We start from the raw sequence: 15876 nt of genomic DNA, 5'->3' as shown, positions 1-15876 counted from the left end.
AAGACCCTTTTATCATCTGCTTTCTGTGCTGTTTGTCTTCTATCATCAGGTAGCTGGCTGACTAGTATCGACAAAGCTATAGAATTCAGAATTAACTCATGACACCTGTCAGCAAACTAAAGGCAGAAGAGCTGGCCCATATCTACCATGCTGCCGTAGAAATGCAATAAGATGCAAGTACCATTCTGAGATAGTGCTTCATATCCTGGACAGAGTTTAAGATGGTGCTTATAATCATTCGTTGCATGGTTTATAATTGTTATAACATTGGACCACAGTCTTTACTACAATGGACCGGGGAAGAACAGCAGGAGGAACAATGCTTATTGTGAGTTTTTTCAGATACATAAAGTGTAAAAGATAGGCGAGAGTGGATATTGGACCACTGGAAAACGATGCTGGAGAGGTAATGGGGAACAACGAAATTTCGGACGACCTGTATAAGTACTTTGCATCAGTCTTCACTGTTGAAGACACTGGCAGGATGGTGGAGGTTCCAGATGTCGGGGGCATAAAGTGTTTGAAGTTACCATGACCAGAGAGAAGATCCTGGGGAGACTGAAAGGTCTGAAGGAAAATAAGTCACCTGGACCAGATGGTGTACACCCTAGAGTTATGAAAGTGGTGTCTGAAGAGATTGTGGAGGCATTAATAATGATCTTTCAAGAATCACCAGACTGGAAAATTGCAAATATCACTTCACTCTTCAAGAAGGGAGAGGCAGAAGAAAGGAAACTATAGGCCAGTTAGTCTGACCTTAGTGGTTGAAAAGGTGTTGGAGTGAATTATTAGTGATACGGTCTCAGGGTACTTGGAGGCATATGATAAAGTAGACTATAGTCAGCATGGTTTCCTCAAGGGAAAATCTTCCCTGACAAATCTGTTGGAATTCTTTGAAGAAGTAATAAGCAGGATAGACAACGGAGAATTGGTTGATGTGTACTTGGATTTTAGAAGGCAGATTTTAAAGTGCAGCATGTGAGGCTACTTAACAAGCTACGAGCCCATGGTATTACAGAAAAGATTTTAGCATGGATAAAGCAGTGGCTGATTGGCAGGAGGCAAAGAGTGCCAGTAAAGGGAGCCTTTTCTGACTGGCTGCCGGTCATTAGTGTTCCACAGGAGTCTGTGTTGGGACTGATACATTTTACATTATGTGTCAATGATTTGGATAATGGAATTGATGACTTTGTTACAAAGTTTGCAGAGGATGTGAAGATAGATGGAGGGGCAGGTAGTTTGACGAAGTAAACTACAGAAGGACTTAGACAGATAGCAGAAAGGGTAAAGAAATTGAAGTTGGAATACAGTGTTGGGAAGTGTATGGTCATGCACTTTGGTAGAAGAAGTTAATTCTTTGTCTCTAAATGGAGAGAAAATACAAAAACTGAGGTGCAAAGGGACTTGGGAATCCTTGTGCAGGATTCCCTAAGGATTAATATGCTGGTAGATTCTGTGTCGAGGAAGGCAAATGCAATGTAGGCAAATTCATTTCAAGAGGACTAGAATATAAAAGCAAGGATGTAATGTTGAAACTATTAAGCACTGGTGAAGCCTCATTTAGAGTATTGTGAGGAGTTTTGGCCCCTTATCTTAGAAAGGATGTGCTGAAACCGGAGAGGGTTCAAAGGAGGCTCACGAAAATGATTCCAGGATTGAATGGCTTGTCATATGAAGAGTGCCTGATGGCTCTGGGTCTGTATTCACTAGAATTCAGAAGAATGAGGGGTAATCTCAGTGAAACCTATTGAATGATGAAATGCTTTGATAGAGTGGTTGTGGGGAGGATGTTTCCTATGGTGTGCAAGTCTAAGACCAGAGGGCACAGCCTCAGAATAGAGAGGCATCCTTTTTAAACAGAGATGAGGAGCTATTTCTTTAGCCAGAGAGTGGTGAATCTGTGGAATTCTTTGTCACAGGCACCTGTGGAGGCCAAATCTTTATGTATTTTTAAGGCAGAGGTTGATAGATTCTGGGCATGAAGGGATATGGGGAGAAGGCGGGAGATTAGGGCTGAGAGGAAAATTGGATTTGCCATGATGAAATAACAGAGCAGACTTGATGGGCCAAATGGCCTATTTCTGCTCCTATATCTTGTGGTCTTATGATGTTTATTGCCTTAGCACTTAGCTAAGGTCCAGGGCACTGCTAAGTCTATCTGAAAACCTATTTTGAAATGCCAAGGTGCATGGTGGGGAAAAATGAAACTGCTTGGTTGCACAAGATTCTGTATGGAGTCTGAATATGCAAGTGATGGCCTGCTCCATTCTTATACTTGCAGACCTAACTATCAAACAGCATCCATTAGCTGAATCTTTATTTTCATTGTACGCTAATGATCAGTCTTTCTTTGCCAGCTTTCTCACTTGGGCTAGTGTCTTTCTAAATGCCTGTAAGGTGGAAATACTCCAAACTGCAGGTGCTGCTTATTGTGAGATTGTATAATTCAAGACCTATTCATCTTGCTGGATAAAGAGTACAGAGTCTATTCATCTTGACGTAGCCACTCAGGGTTAACTTTCAGAGCCATCAATAATATCAATCACTTCAAGGTGGCAACTTTCAGTTTATTTGATCATGAACAAACACATCATACATGCAGTAGAACAGTCAAGGATAAAATAGGCACTAGAATATGCACAAGGGTAATCAATTATTATATTTCTGTTTTGATTCAAGATATACCTAAATGCGATGTCAAATGATGATTTAGTTGAGTTTGTTTTTGTTAATTCTGGATGTTACAGATTCTGAGAGGCTCTTCCATTTGGATTCCTTAAAGATTGTTGCATGTGCAACAATCACAGCAGCACAGTAGGGAAACTTAGTGAGGACTATTGCTCTCTACCTGAATAAGTTCAGTATATTTCTCAGCATGCAGATAATTTCTAGTCTGACTACAGAAGCTTGTTAAGTATATGGTTAGTTCTGAAACTCAAGCACAAATGACAAACAGTATTGTCGTTAAAATATTATTGAAGCTCATAGATTTCACTATTTTGAGCGCAGTCAATTATTTCTTGATGTCTAGTGAAGTGAATTGAATTAACTGAAAAGTGGTTTCTACCAGAAGGCAGACCTCAAGAGAAAACCCAGCGAGGTTATATTACTTGTCTTCAGTCTTGTGTACTTGCTTGCTGGGCTCTGGCATTATTTTCTTTTTAACTGAGGGATCACAATTCATGACTGCATGTTGTAGGATTGTAAAGATTTGACCATCTTCATTTACCATTCTGCAGCTGGCAGACTCCACGTTTAGCATTTATGTGGATGTGTTGTAGCTTCATAAGTTAGCTTCATTCTATAGACGCCATGTGTTACCTCAAGCGTACTCTTCTACTGTCTTGACGGAAAAAGTTCTATTTTCCAGATTTGATATTTATGGTAAAGTGAGGCGATGGATAATCTTTAGGATCATAATTCCATATATTTCTGCTGCTGGTGGTCCTCATCACATCAAGGCTAATTAATTTTAAGATGTTCAGTCTTGTGCTGAATTTATTCCATTTACTTCTGACACAGTTGAACAATTTTCATTGAGGAGGAGGAACATTATGCAATCTATGAATGTATGATGAGAAATCCTGACAATATTATTTTAGGAGGCATCTGTAATTGATAGACAATCTTTAGACAAAATGGAATTACCTCTTTTGTTAGTTGTTTTAACAGAAGAAAGCTTAGTATGACAGCAGTGCCCTTCAGGATTTGCGCTATTTAGTCAGTAGTATTGCTTGCAAGCCACTAAATATCCAATTCAGAGTACCTTCAATCCTACCTATTGTATAGTATTGATTCATCAGTTGAGGGGTGAGTGGTGGGCCATAATTTACAAGCTCTCTTAAATATGCTTAGATATTTTATAAGGTTTGTAGGTTTGTTTTAAGTACTCCTGGTTTACCTTCTCCAACTCCATACCACTTATGGATTTTACTTTGGACATCACTTGTGGACTTATGGATTATAAGAGAAGAACTGGCCAAGTAAATTGGAAGGAGCTGCTGGCAGGGATGATGGTGCGAGTTTTTGGGAAAAATGAGGAAGGTGCACAATAGATGTATTCCAAAATCAAAGAAGTACTCAAACGGCAAAATAGTACAACCGTGGCTGACAAGGGAAGTCAAAGCTAATGTAAAAGCAAAGGAGAGGGCCTACAACAGACATCCCACCTCTCCCGGAAGTTCCGGGAGTCTCCCACATATTGATAGTGGCTCCCTGATGCCTGGAAATTATATACAATATCCCGGAAATTGATTTTTTTGAGAGGGAGAGGGAGAGCGAGCATCCTGATTGGTCTCTCTTCGTGCTAAGAGTGGTCCCCAACCACCGGGCCACGAGGAAATGATATGATTTGGTGATGTGAGTCAGCTGCACCCTTCCTCATTCCCTGTCACGCCCACTGTTGAATTTGTACGCACGCGAGTTTATTACGCACGCGTCATCCATGTCAGCGCGGGAAGAAGATCAACTCCTCGAGCTCGCAGATGATAGCGGGCTGAAAAGTATGTTTGACATAACATCTCTGCCGGCATTCTGGATCACATTCAAGGCTGAATATCCTGAGATAGCCATAAAAGCACTGAAAACGTTGCTTCCATTTCCAACATATCTCTGCGAAGTGGAGTTTTCTGTATTGAATGCAACGAAAACTAAATTGTGGAATAAACTGGACATAAGGAACCCCCTTCGAGTATCGCTGTCTCCCATCACCCCTCGATAGGACCGTCTTGTTGCAGGAAAACAAGCCCAGGGCTCCCACTGATTCAGCGATATTGGTGTGTTGCACTGATTTTATATGTTCATACGAGGAAAATATGCGCTGTGTGTTTAATATCCAAACATTGCTTAAAATGTTATGATGCTATTGACTTATAATTGACATCATTATATTCTTGCGAGGAAAATATGCGCCGTGTGTTTAATATTAAATTCGTTAGAGAAACTTTTTAGAAATGAAATTGAGTGTATTAGCCACTTATTAGTGACTTGTAGTTGACTTATCACCTATATTCTGGTCGTGATTAATACACCCTCCCCCCGGGTCGGCCGGTCCGCAAGAATATTGTCAATGTTAAACCAGCCCGCGGTGCAAATAAAGTTGGGGTCCCCTGCTAAGTAGACCTATCAGTTTTCTCTGTGGGCGGGCTTCACAGTCGACCTCAAAAATAATGACAGTGTTGCTCGCTGCACTGTTTGCAACAGTGACTTTTCTATTGTCCATGGTGGGTTAAAATGTAAAAGACATGTTGAGATGAGTTTAACAGGTGTCATTCATTAATTAGCATAGCTAACATTATTTAAACTAGCTGGCTAGCTGGCTGCTAAGGAGTTACGCTATTGATGTCCTACGTTATGAGACCAAACTCCCTGTAGACTTGGCTTAAAGTTGTAATAGAATAAACATGATAATATAATATCAGTACATGTTTTAATGTCACATTTTCTGCATATACCCAACTTGGTTTACAGATTAGACAAAATCACTAAACAAAATATTACATACACCCTTGGAGGTTGACTGGGGGGGGGAATATGGGGGGTGAGGGTGCTACATCCCTAAAATGGTGGTGCTACCTCCCTGAAATGAGTTTTTGCAGGGTGGGATGTCTGATACAACAAAGCAAAAACTAGCAGGAAGATAGAGGATTGGGAAGGTTTTAAAAACCTACAGAGAGCAACTAAAAGAATCGTCAGGAGGGAAGAGATGAAATATGAAAGCAAGCTAGCAAACAATGTCAAAGTGGAGAGTAAAAGCTTTTTCAAGTATATAAAAAATAGAAGAGAGTTGGGAGTGTATATAAAACTGTTAGACAATGGGGCCAGGGAGTTGGCAGATGAACTAAATGACTATTTTGCATCATTCTTCACTGTGGAAGACACTAGCAGTGTGCCAGATGTTGAAGGTGTGAGGGAAAAGAAGTGATAACAGTTACTAGTTCAAGGGAGAAGGTGCTCAAAAAGCTGAAAGACCTAAGGGTACATAAGTATGAACTGCACTCTAGGATTCTGAAAGAGGTAACTAGAGATCGTGGAGGCATTAGTAATGATTTTTCAATAATCATTGGACTCTGACATGGTGCCAGAGAACTGGAAAATTGCAAATGTCATTCCACTCCTTAAGAAATGAGGGAGGCAACAGAAAGGAAATTATAGACCAGGTAGCCTGACCTCAGTTGCTGAGAAGATGTTAGAGTCAATTGTTAAGTTATGGAGTAATGGTGACATAGGACAAAGTCAGCACAGTTTCCTTAAGGGAAAATCTTGCCTAATGAACCTGTTGGAATTCTTGAGGAGAGTCCAATAGGATAGATAAAAGGGATGCAGTGGATGTTGTATATTTGGACTTTCAGAAGGCTTTTGGCAAGGTGCCACACATGAGGCTGCTTACAAGTTAGTAATAACAATAATAATAATAATAAGTACTTTTTGATCCTGAGTGGGAAATTATTTTGTTACAGCAGCATTTAAAAACACACTTAGCAATAATAATAAATATAATAACTAATATACAGTATATCAATATACGCAATAATTTACCAATGTGCAATAATATGCAATTTTTAATAATAATGTATGAAATAATAAAATAGTGACTATAGTAGCCCATGGTATTATAGGGAAATTATTGGCATGGTTAGAGCATTGGCTGATTGGTAGGAGGCAATGAGTGGGAATAAAAGATTCTTTTTCTGATTGTTGCAGTGACTAGTGGTGTTCCGGAGGGTCGTTGTTAGGACCACCTCTTTTTATGCTGTATATTAATGATTGGGGTGTATAGGTTGTCAGGGAGGGGTAGCACCTCTGGTGGGGGAACATGTCGCGTCCTTTTCAAGGTGGTTAGTCCACCTTTGGTCCCCACCTGGCACTCAGCTCTCACCTGTGGCTCCTCGTAGCTGTTTGCATGCGACAGCGGCCACACCTCGGGGAACGGCTTCGACAAGCTGGCTAAACCAGGTGAGGGTAGCCAACGGGTCTCAAAACCCTCGGTGAGATAGGGATTTGTCTATCCCAGTATGTGAAGACAGACTCCGGCGGATTGAGCGGACGAGACCAATGGAAGGTCCAACGGTCAAGAAGGCAGTCTCTGCAAGCGTCGTGGAACGTGTAGATCAGGACAAGACACAGGAGATGTCCTGGTCATCCACTACGCCTAGTCCCATCTCCAGCCATCTCGACTCTGTCTTGCCACTGTATCCAGATGGGAATTGGGAAGAGAGAGTGAGACTGACGCTGCGCAACTCTTCCTCACTTAAATCCAAATCACGCGCTAGTCTCGACACCATCAAATGGTGTCAAGGTCCTCATCGACGTCAACGATGGACGAACACAAAAAATATCAATGATTTAGATGATGGAATAGATGGCTTTGTTGCCAGATGATGCCAACAAAGCCATCTGCATAGATGATATGAAGATTGGTGGAGGGGCAGGTAGGCTGCAGAAGGACTTAGACAGATTAGGAGAATGGGCAAGAAAGTGGCAAATTAAATACAATGTTGGAAGATTCATTGTTATGTACTTTGGTAGTAGAAATAAATGTGTAGACTATTTACTAAATGGGGAGAAAATCCAAAATTCTGAGATGCAGAAGGACTTGGGAGTCCTTGTGCAAAACACCCTAAAAGTTAACTTGCAGGTTGAGTCAGTAGTGAGGAAGGCAAATGCAATGTTAGCATTTATTTCAAGAGTTCTAGAATACAAGAGCAGGGATGTGATGCTGAGGCTTCATAAGGCGCTGATGAGGCCTCAGCTTGAGAATTATGAACAGTTTTGGGTTCCCCATTTCAGAAAAGATGTGCTGGCATTAGAAAGGGTTCAGAGGAGGTTCACAAGGATGATTCTGGGAATGAAAGGGTTATCATATGAGGAATGTTTGATAGCTCTGGGTTTGTCAGGGAGGGGGGATCTCATTGAAACGTTTTGAATGCTGTAAGGCCTAGACAGAATAAATGTGGAAAGGATATTTCTCATGGTGGGGGAGTCTAGGAAAAGAGGGCACAGACTCGAGATAGAGTGGCGTCCATTTCAATAGGTTTCAATAGGTTCTCTGCACCTCTTTTTGAAAAAGTGATGCAGAGAAATTTCTTTAGCCAGAGGGTGGTGAATTTGTGGAATTTGTTTCCACAGGCAGCTATGGAGGCCAGGTCATTGGGTGTGTTTAAGGCAGAGCTGGAAAGGTTCTTGATTGGATATGGTATCAAAGGTTACAGGGAGAAGGTTGGGAGTGGGTCTGAGAAGGGGAAAAATGGATCAGCCATGATTGAATGGCAGAGCAAACACAATGGCCCAAAAGGCCAAATTTTGCTCCTATATCATGGTCTTATAGCTTTATTTACCTATTAGGGTTGTTGAAGGAAGCATCTGGCACATTGGCTCCAATTTTTCCATAATCCCGAACTGTTAATGAAAACTGCAGGGTCAACAGGGGTGTGCCAATCTGCTTTTCAAGGTCAAGGCTGACACATGGTTATTACTCCAGTTTCTTTTAATTGAAATTTGTACTGGTTTTGTTAGAAAGGGTGGCTTGCTTAGTCACTTCAGAGGGCAGTTAAGGTTCAGTCATATTGTTGTGGATCGTAGTCACAGATGGGCTGGTCAGGTAAAGACTGATACAGTAGGAGGGGGAAGGACTCCAAGAACAGGATATTTTATAAGTCTGATTCAGTGGGGAGGGGGTGAGGGTGAGTGGATAGGCAGGAGAGGGCTCCAATAACAGAAGGTTTACAAATCAGAAGTAAGTAAGAGAGCAGTGTCACAGGATGGTAAGCAGGAATCTGACAGCCATATTGTGACTGCCTCGTGTAGATGATATACTGTAAATGAAAGCATGCAAAATGGAACAAATCCAGAGTTTAAAATAACTGTAAAATATCAAGGCTCAATGGTAAATGCATGTAGCTCTCTTCAGCAAAACAGCAAAGTTGAAAGCACAGGAACCAACATATGAATATGATCTAACAGAAATATGGTGGCCGAGTGACCAGGGCTGGGTGATCAATGTTCCAGGTTGATCATTCAGGGGGAACAAATGTGAGAGGAAGAGATATGGGGTGGCATTAATGAAGCAAGGAACCAGATTGATTCCGAGTCATGATAGTGGGTAGTGATGTGGAATCATTTTGGGTTGAAATTATGAATAGCATGATAAGGAAGAACCTGGTTGTGGTAGTAGTATATACGTAGATGCCCAAATGATGACCTCTCATTAGGTCAAAGCATAAATGGGGGAAAATGAAAGGCATGTTTGAAGAGAAATGCAATTTTCATGGGAGATTTTAAATTTCATAACTAAACCAACAAGGGTATTGTAGAAACAGAATCTGTGGATTGCATCAGGGATTGTTTTTTACAGTAATATGCCTATCCCAGAATGGACTATTTTAGATTTCGTCTTGTTAGAAAGAATTAATAAGGAATCTTCCATTTAGAGATTCCATAGGGTATAGTGACCACAATATGATAGAATTCCGGTTTGAGGACAAATACTAGTGTGTTCAATTTAAATAATAGAAGTTATTATGGTACAAGGGAGAAGTTGTCAAAGGTAGTCTGTATAAACAAACTTAAGGGATGGTCAGTAGAGGAACAGTGGCAAATTCAAAGCAGCTAGCCTAGAGTTTATCCCAATCAAAGGCAGTGATTTAATGAGAAGAAGGCACAGTCTGTGGTTAACAAAGAAGGTAAAAAATAATGTTAAATTGAAACCCAGGGGCAATCTATCTCCTGGTAGATTAGAGTGCAATGAAGATTAGAATCCACCAGCAGAAGAATTAAAAAGTTAAAAAGAAGGTAGAAAGTTAATTTTGAGAAAAATCTTACATAAACTTGCATTAAGAAAACTTTAAACAATTTTGAGAGAAAATTAATATAAGAATGAACATCAAACATTTCTATGAATACATAAATAGCAAGCAATTGCTAAGGTAAATCTGGGGCCTCTGCAGAAGGTGGATTGTGAAGTAATACAGTATAGTAACAAAAAATAAAGAAATGGCAGATGTTTTGGATCAGTCTTTGCTGTGGAAGACATTGCTAATATCCCTTAGATATCATATGGGCTAATTCCAAATATCAAGGTAGAACTTATAAAATATCCAGTTACAAAAGAAAATGATTGGAGAAACTCAGCACCAGATGTGGACAAGTTGCCAAGACCTGATGAATAGCAAGCAGTAGTTCTGAAGGAACTGGTTGTAGAGATAGTGATCCCGTTGATTGAAAGTTTTCATGGGATTCAAGATCCAAATTTATCACTTACATATCAAAATTTATAGTAAAATAAGTTGTTTGTGTCAGCAACTAACACACCCGAGGGTGTGCTGGAGGCAGCCCACAGTGTTACCACACATTGCAGTGCAACATAACATGTCCACAACACAGGAAAGTCCGGATGGTAACAAAAGATTGGAAAACAACCAATGTGAAAGGCTGAAGGTAGTGAACCATATGCCATTTAGTTGTACCGTTATTATTAGCAAGGTACAAAATTAAGGAGCTTGCTGTGTTAAGGATTGTGCAATGGGATATAGATGGATTGCGCAACTAACAAAAGACTGATAAATGTTGTTTAATGTGGGGAAATGTGGGTAAGAGGAATCAAAAGGCAGACTAATACCTAAATGGAGAGAGACCGCAAGGTATGAACTACAGAGGAACCAAGATGTTCGAGTGCGTAAATCACAAAATGCAAGCTGGGAAGCAACATTAGTTCAGAAGGCAAAGGGCATTTTGACTTTCATTGCAACGTGCTTCGAGTTTAATAATAGGGAGGTTTCGTTGTTATTATACAGGGCATTAGTGATTTCTCACCTGGAATGCTGCATATAGTTTTGCCCCCTAACTAAATAAACTGTGGTAACATACGAGGCAGTACAAAGAAGATTCAGCAGCCTAATTACTGAAATAAGGGTGTCGTCCTAACCTGAGAGACTAAGTACTTTGGGCCTCTATTCCTTGGAGTTCAGAAGGATGAGAAGTGACCTTATTCAGACAAATATTTATTTATTGAGATTCAGCGTGGAATAGACCCTTGCCACTCTTCAAGCCTGCCCGGCAATCCGCCAATTTAATCCTAGCCTAATCATGGGACAATTTACAATGACCAATTAACCTACCAACCGGTACATCTTTAGACTATTGGAGAAAACTGGAGCAACCAATCAGTGGGAGAATCTACAAACTTCACAGGCAGCAGCAGTGGGCATTAAAAGAATTCCTTCCCTTCAATTCTTAAAGGGATTTTACAGGATAAATGTTGGAATGTTTTGTGTTAACGGGATACTCTCAAACAGTGGACAGAACTACAAGATAAGGAATTGGTTATTTAAACTGAGCTACATAGAACGTTTTTTTTTCTGTAGGGGTATTATGAAATGGGAGTCTGGCAGGTGGTGAAACTGGATTATTAGAAGAAATTGAGATGAAGCTGGATAATAACTTGATAGATTAAGAAACAGAGGAGTGTGGTGTGGTGGCACAGAAGTGGAGCTGGGACCATCATGTTAAATGGTGGGGATGGTGTGATATGCCTGATTGCCTAACCCTGATCCTATATCCTTGTTTTCCATATGAAAAGGCAGAGACACTCTGCTTACATCTAAACTGTGAGTGATGATTTGCTGCTGTCTGAGAATTACAAAGCAGGTCTACTGAAGTCAAATTTAAGGTATCTTTTAGAGGACAGCGCAGGTCAGATGTTGTCTAATGAGGCAACAGGAAAATGGGGAAGTGATCATCAAAATGCAGGCTGGAATGTTTATTAATTAAGGTCAGTATTTAAATGTGTGACACTACCTGGAATAGGTTAGAATTTGCAGGCAGAAGCTCAGTTTTTTTCAACTCTCGGAAGAATGACGCTCTTGCAGGCTGATGCTCAACACCTCTAAAAGTTAAATATGTGTCAATGGCGGTACAATAGAGAACACTTGATCTTAAGGTTTATTAGTATTGATACTAAGATCAACAATAATACCAAACTCGTGTACATTCTATCCAGTTAAAAAATGTTCCCTTTTCGTCCTAATTTGAAACAAAGCTTCTGCCGAACTATTCCATATGACAGTTATTGATCTTGAGCTTTTGTCAAATCTGTTCTAAAAATCTAAATAAAGAGGTGCTCATTTTCCAAGCACCAGGTCAGCAATGCATTAAACGTAAGATAAGTAAAGCTGTTTGTGTTGGACCTTTCTCACTGAAATAATACAAAGTGAACATTACCAAATTCAGATCAACAAGTTTTGTTGAGTTTAGTTTAAAACATATTGGATTTTAAATTTTATTTTCTTTTATATTTGAGGGTGCAGCTAGGCATTTTTGTCTGTTTTAGGAATACTTGTATCCTTAAGAATTATTTAACTTATTTTCTTGCAACTGAGAAGAATTGTGGCTTTTTTCACACAAACATGTATTCACACAAAATTTAGACTAGATAATCTACCATATTTTTTTCATTTCACCCATTTTAATTGTGAAAAAATATTTGAGAAATTCTTTATTGATGAGATGTTTTCAGCAAAATATGTTGCATATTTTTGTTTGGTTGTTGTTATTTTTTACAGTTGCTTCTATTCCTTATAATTTACCTAGTCTTCTTACCTCCTAGATTATTTCTACCTTATAAATCTTTTTATATAGCAGAATTACTTTCTATAAATTAGATCTCTAATGCTATTTTTAACAGATCTACTTAATAGCAATCTCTTGCTTGCTCCTTAATCTGCTTTAATTTCTTTTCCCTGTAACCTTATGTTCTGAACTGTATTCTAATTTTCTGCTGTAGTTTCTCCAACAATTAACATTTTGGAATAGAATCTAAGTCTGCTTTATTAAATGATAGTATTAATATTTCTTTTTGCTTACTCTCAAGAAATTATGGCTGCACAGTTGGACTGCACGGCCCTATACTTCATGCAGATATGAAAATGGACTTCTTCCAGTTTGTTGTGTGAAGTGCAAGGTGATGATTTTAGTCCAGCCTCTGCAAATCTTGTAACACAATGGCATATGTAAAATGCAAACTTCAAATATTTAACCATATTGCTTGGATTATCTGCCTCTTTAAATTCCTATGGAATTTCATAAGACCAAGAGGATAAGACATAAGAGAATAGGACCAATCAGGTGTGACAGTGGAAAAGTGTGAATGGAACTGGAGGAAATAGCAGAGATACTTAATGAATACTTTGCTTCAGTATTCACTACAGAAAAGGATCTTGGGCAATTGTAGGGATGACATAGCGCACTGAAAAGCTTGAGAATATAGACATTAAGAAAGAGGATGTGCTTTAGCTTTTGGAAAGCATCAAGTTGGATAAGTCTCTGGGATCGTGTGCGATGTTCCCCAGGCTATTGTGGGAAGTGAGGGAGGAGATTGCTGAGCCTCTGGCAATGATCTTTGAATCATCAATGGGGACAGGAAGGTTCCAGAGGATTGGAGGGTTGCAGATGTTGTTCCCTTATTTAAGAAAAGGAGTAGGGATAGCCCAGGAAATTATAGACCAGTGAGTATTACTTCAGTAGTTGGTAAGTTGATGGAGAAGATCCTGAGAGGCAGGATTTATGAACATTTGGCATAATATGATTAGGAGTAGTCAGCATGGCTTTGTCAAAGGCAGGTCATGCCTTACGAGTCTGATTGAATTTTTTGAGGATGTGACTAAACACATTGATGAAGGTAGAGCAGTAGATGTAGTGAATATAGATTTCAGCAAAGCATTTGATAAGGTGCCCCATGAGGAAAGTATTGAGAAAGTAAGGAGGCATGAATCGAAAATTGGTTTGTCCACAGAAGGAAAAGAGTGGTTGTAGACAGGTCATATTCTGAATGGAGTTCGGTGACCAGTGGTGTGCCTCAGATCTGTTCTGTGACCCCTTCTCTTCGTGATTTTTATAAAAGACCTGGATGAGGAAGTGGAGGGATAGGTTAGTAAATTTGCTGATGACAGAAAAGTTTGGCGGTGTTGTGGATAATGTGGAGGGCTGTCAGAGGTTACAGCGGGACATTGATAGGATGCAAAACTGGGCTGAGAAGTGGCAGATGGAGTTCAACCCAGATAAATGTGAGGTGGTTCACTTTGGTAGGTCAAATAAGATGGCAGAATATAGTATTACTGGTAAGACTCTTGGTAGTGTGGAGGATCAGAGTGATCTTGGGGGTCCGAGTCCATAGGACACTCAAAGCTGCTGCACAGGTTGACTCTGTGGTTATGAAGGTATACGGTGCATTAGCCTTCAACAACCGTGGGATTGAGTTTAAGGGCTGAGAGTTAATGTTACAGCTATATAGGACCCTGGTCAGGCCCCAATTTGAGTACTGTGCTCAGTTCTGGTTACCTCACTACTGGTATGATGAGAAAACAATTGAAAGGGTGCAGAGGAGACTAACAAGAATGTTGCCAGGATTGGGGAGCATGCCTTATGGGAGTAGGTTGAATGTACTCGACTTTTTCTCCTTGGAGCGGTGGAGGATGAGAGGTGACCTGATAGAGTTGTATAAGATGATGAGAGGCATCGATCGTGTGGATAGTCAGAAGCTTTTTCCCAGGGCTGAAATGGCTAGCATGAGAGGGCGCAGTTTTAAGGTGCTCAGAAGTAGGTACAGAGGCGATGTCGGGTAAGTTTTTTAGGCAGAGAGTGGTAAGTGTGTGAAACGTGCTACCAGTAACGGTGGTGGAGGCAGATACGATAGAGTCTTTTAAGAGCCTCCTGGATAGGTACATGGAGCTTAGAAAAATAGGGGGCTATGGGCAACCTTAGGTAATTTCTAAAGTAAGTACATGTTCAGCACAGCATTGTGGGCTGAAGGGCCTGTATTGTGCTGTAGGTTTTCTATGTTTCTATAAGACATAGGAGCAGAATTAGGCCATCTGGCCCATCGAGACTGCTCTGCCATTCAATCATGGGTGATCCTTTTAGCTCCTCCTCAAACCGAGTTCCCAGCCTTCTCCCTGTAATCTTTGATGCCGTGTCCAATCAAAAACCTATCAATCTCTGCCTTAAATACACCCAACAACCTGTCCTCCACAGCTGCATGTGGCAACAAATTCCACAAATTCACCACCCTTTGGCTAAAGAAATTTCTCTATATCTCTGTTTTGAAAGGGCGACCCTCTATCCTGAGTCTGTGCCCTCTTGTCCTAGACTATCCCACCATGGGAAACATCCTTTCCACACCTACACTGTCTCGCTTTTCAACATTCAAAATATTTCAATGAGATGCCCCCTTATTCTCCTGAATTCCAGCGAGTACAGACCCAGAGCCATCAAAGGTTTCTCGTATGATAACCCTTTCATTCCTGGAATCATCCTTGTGAGCCTCCTCTGGACCCTCTCCAATGCCAACATATCTGTTCTAAGATAAGCCGCCCAAAACTGTTCACAATACTCAAGATGAAGCCTCACCAGTGCCTTATAAAGCCTCAGCATCACATCCTTGCTCTTGTATTCTAGACCTCTTGAAATGAATGCTAACATGGCATTTGTCTTCCGCAACACTGACTCAACCTGTAAGTTAACCTTCAGGGTATTCTGCACAAGGACTCCCAAGCCCCTCTGAATCTCAGGTTCCTGGATTTTCACCCCGTTTAGAAAATAGTCCACACATTTATTTCTACTGCCAAGTGCATGATCATGCATTTTCCAACATTGTATTTATTTGCCACTTTCTTGCCCATTCTCCTAATTTGTCTAAGCCCTTCTGCATCCTGCCTGCTTCCTCAACACTACCTGCCCCTCCACCAATCTTCGTATCATCTGCAAACTTTGCAACAAAGCTATCTATTCCATCATCTGAATCATTTATATACAGCATAAAAAGAAGTGGTCACAACACTGACCCCTGCGGAACACTACTAGTCACTGCCAGCCAACCAGACAAGG

Source organism: Mobula hypostoma, chromosome 1 (genome assembly GCF_963921235.1).
Source record: "Mobula hypostoma chromosome 1, sMobHyp1.1, whole genome shotgun sequence".
Lineage (NCBI taxonomy): Eukaryota > Metazoa > Chordata > Chondrichthyes > Myliobatiformes > Myliobatidae > Mobula > Mobula hypostoma.
The sequence above is the reverse complement of the archived record's forward strand: the minus strand, read 5'-3'. Positions refer to the sequence as shown.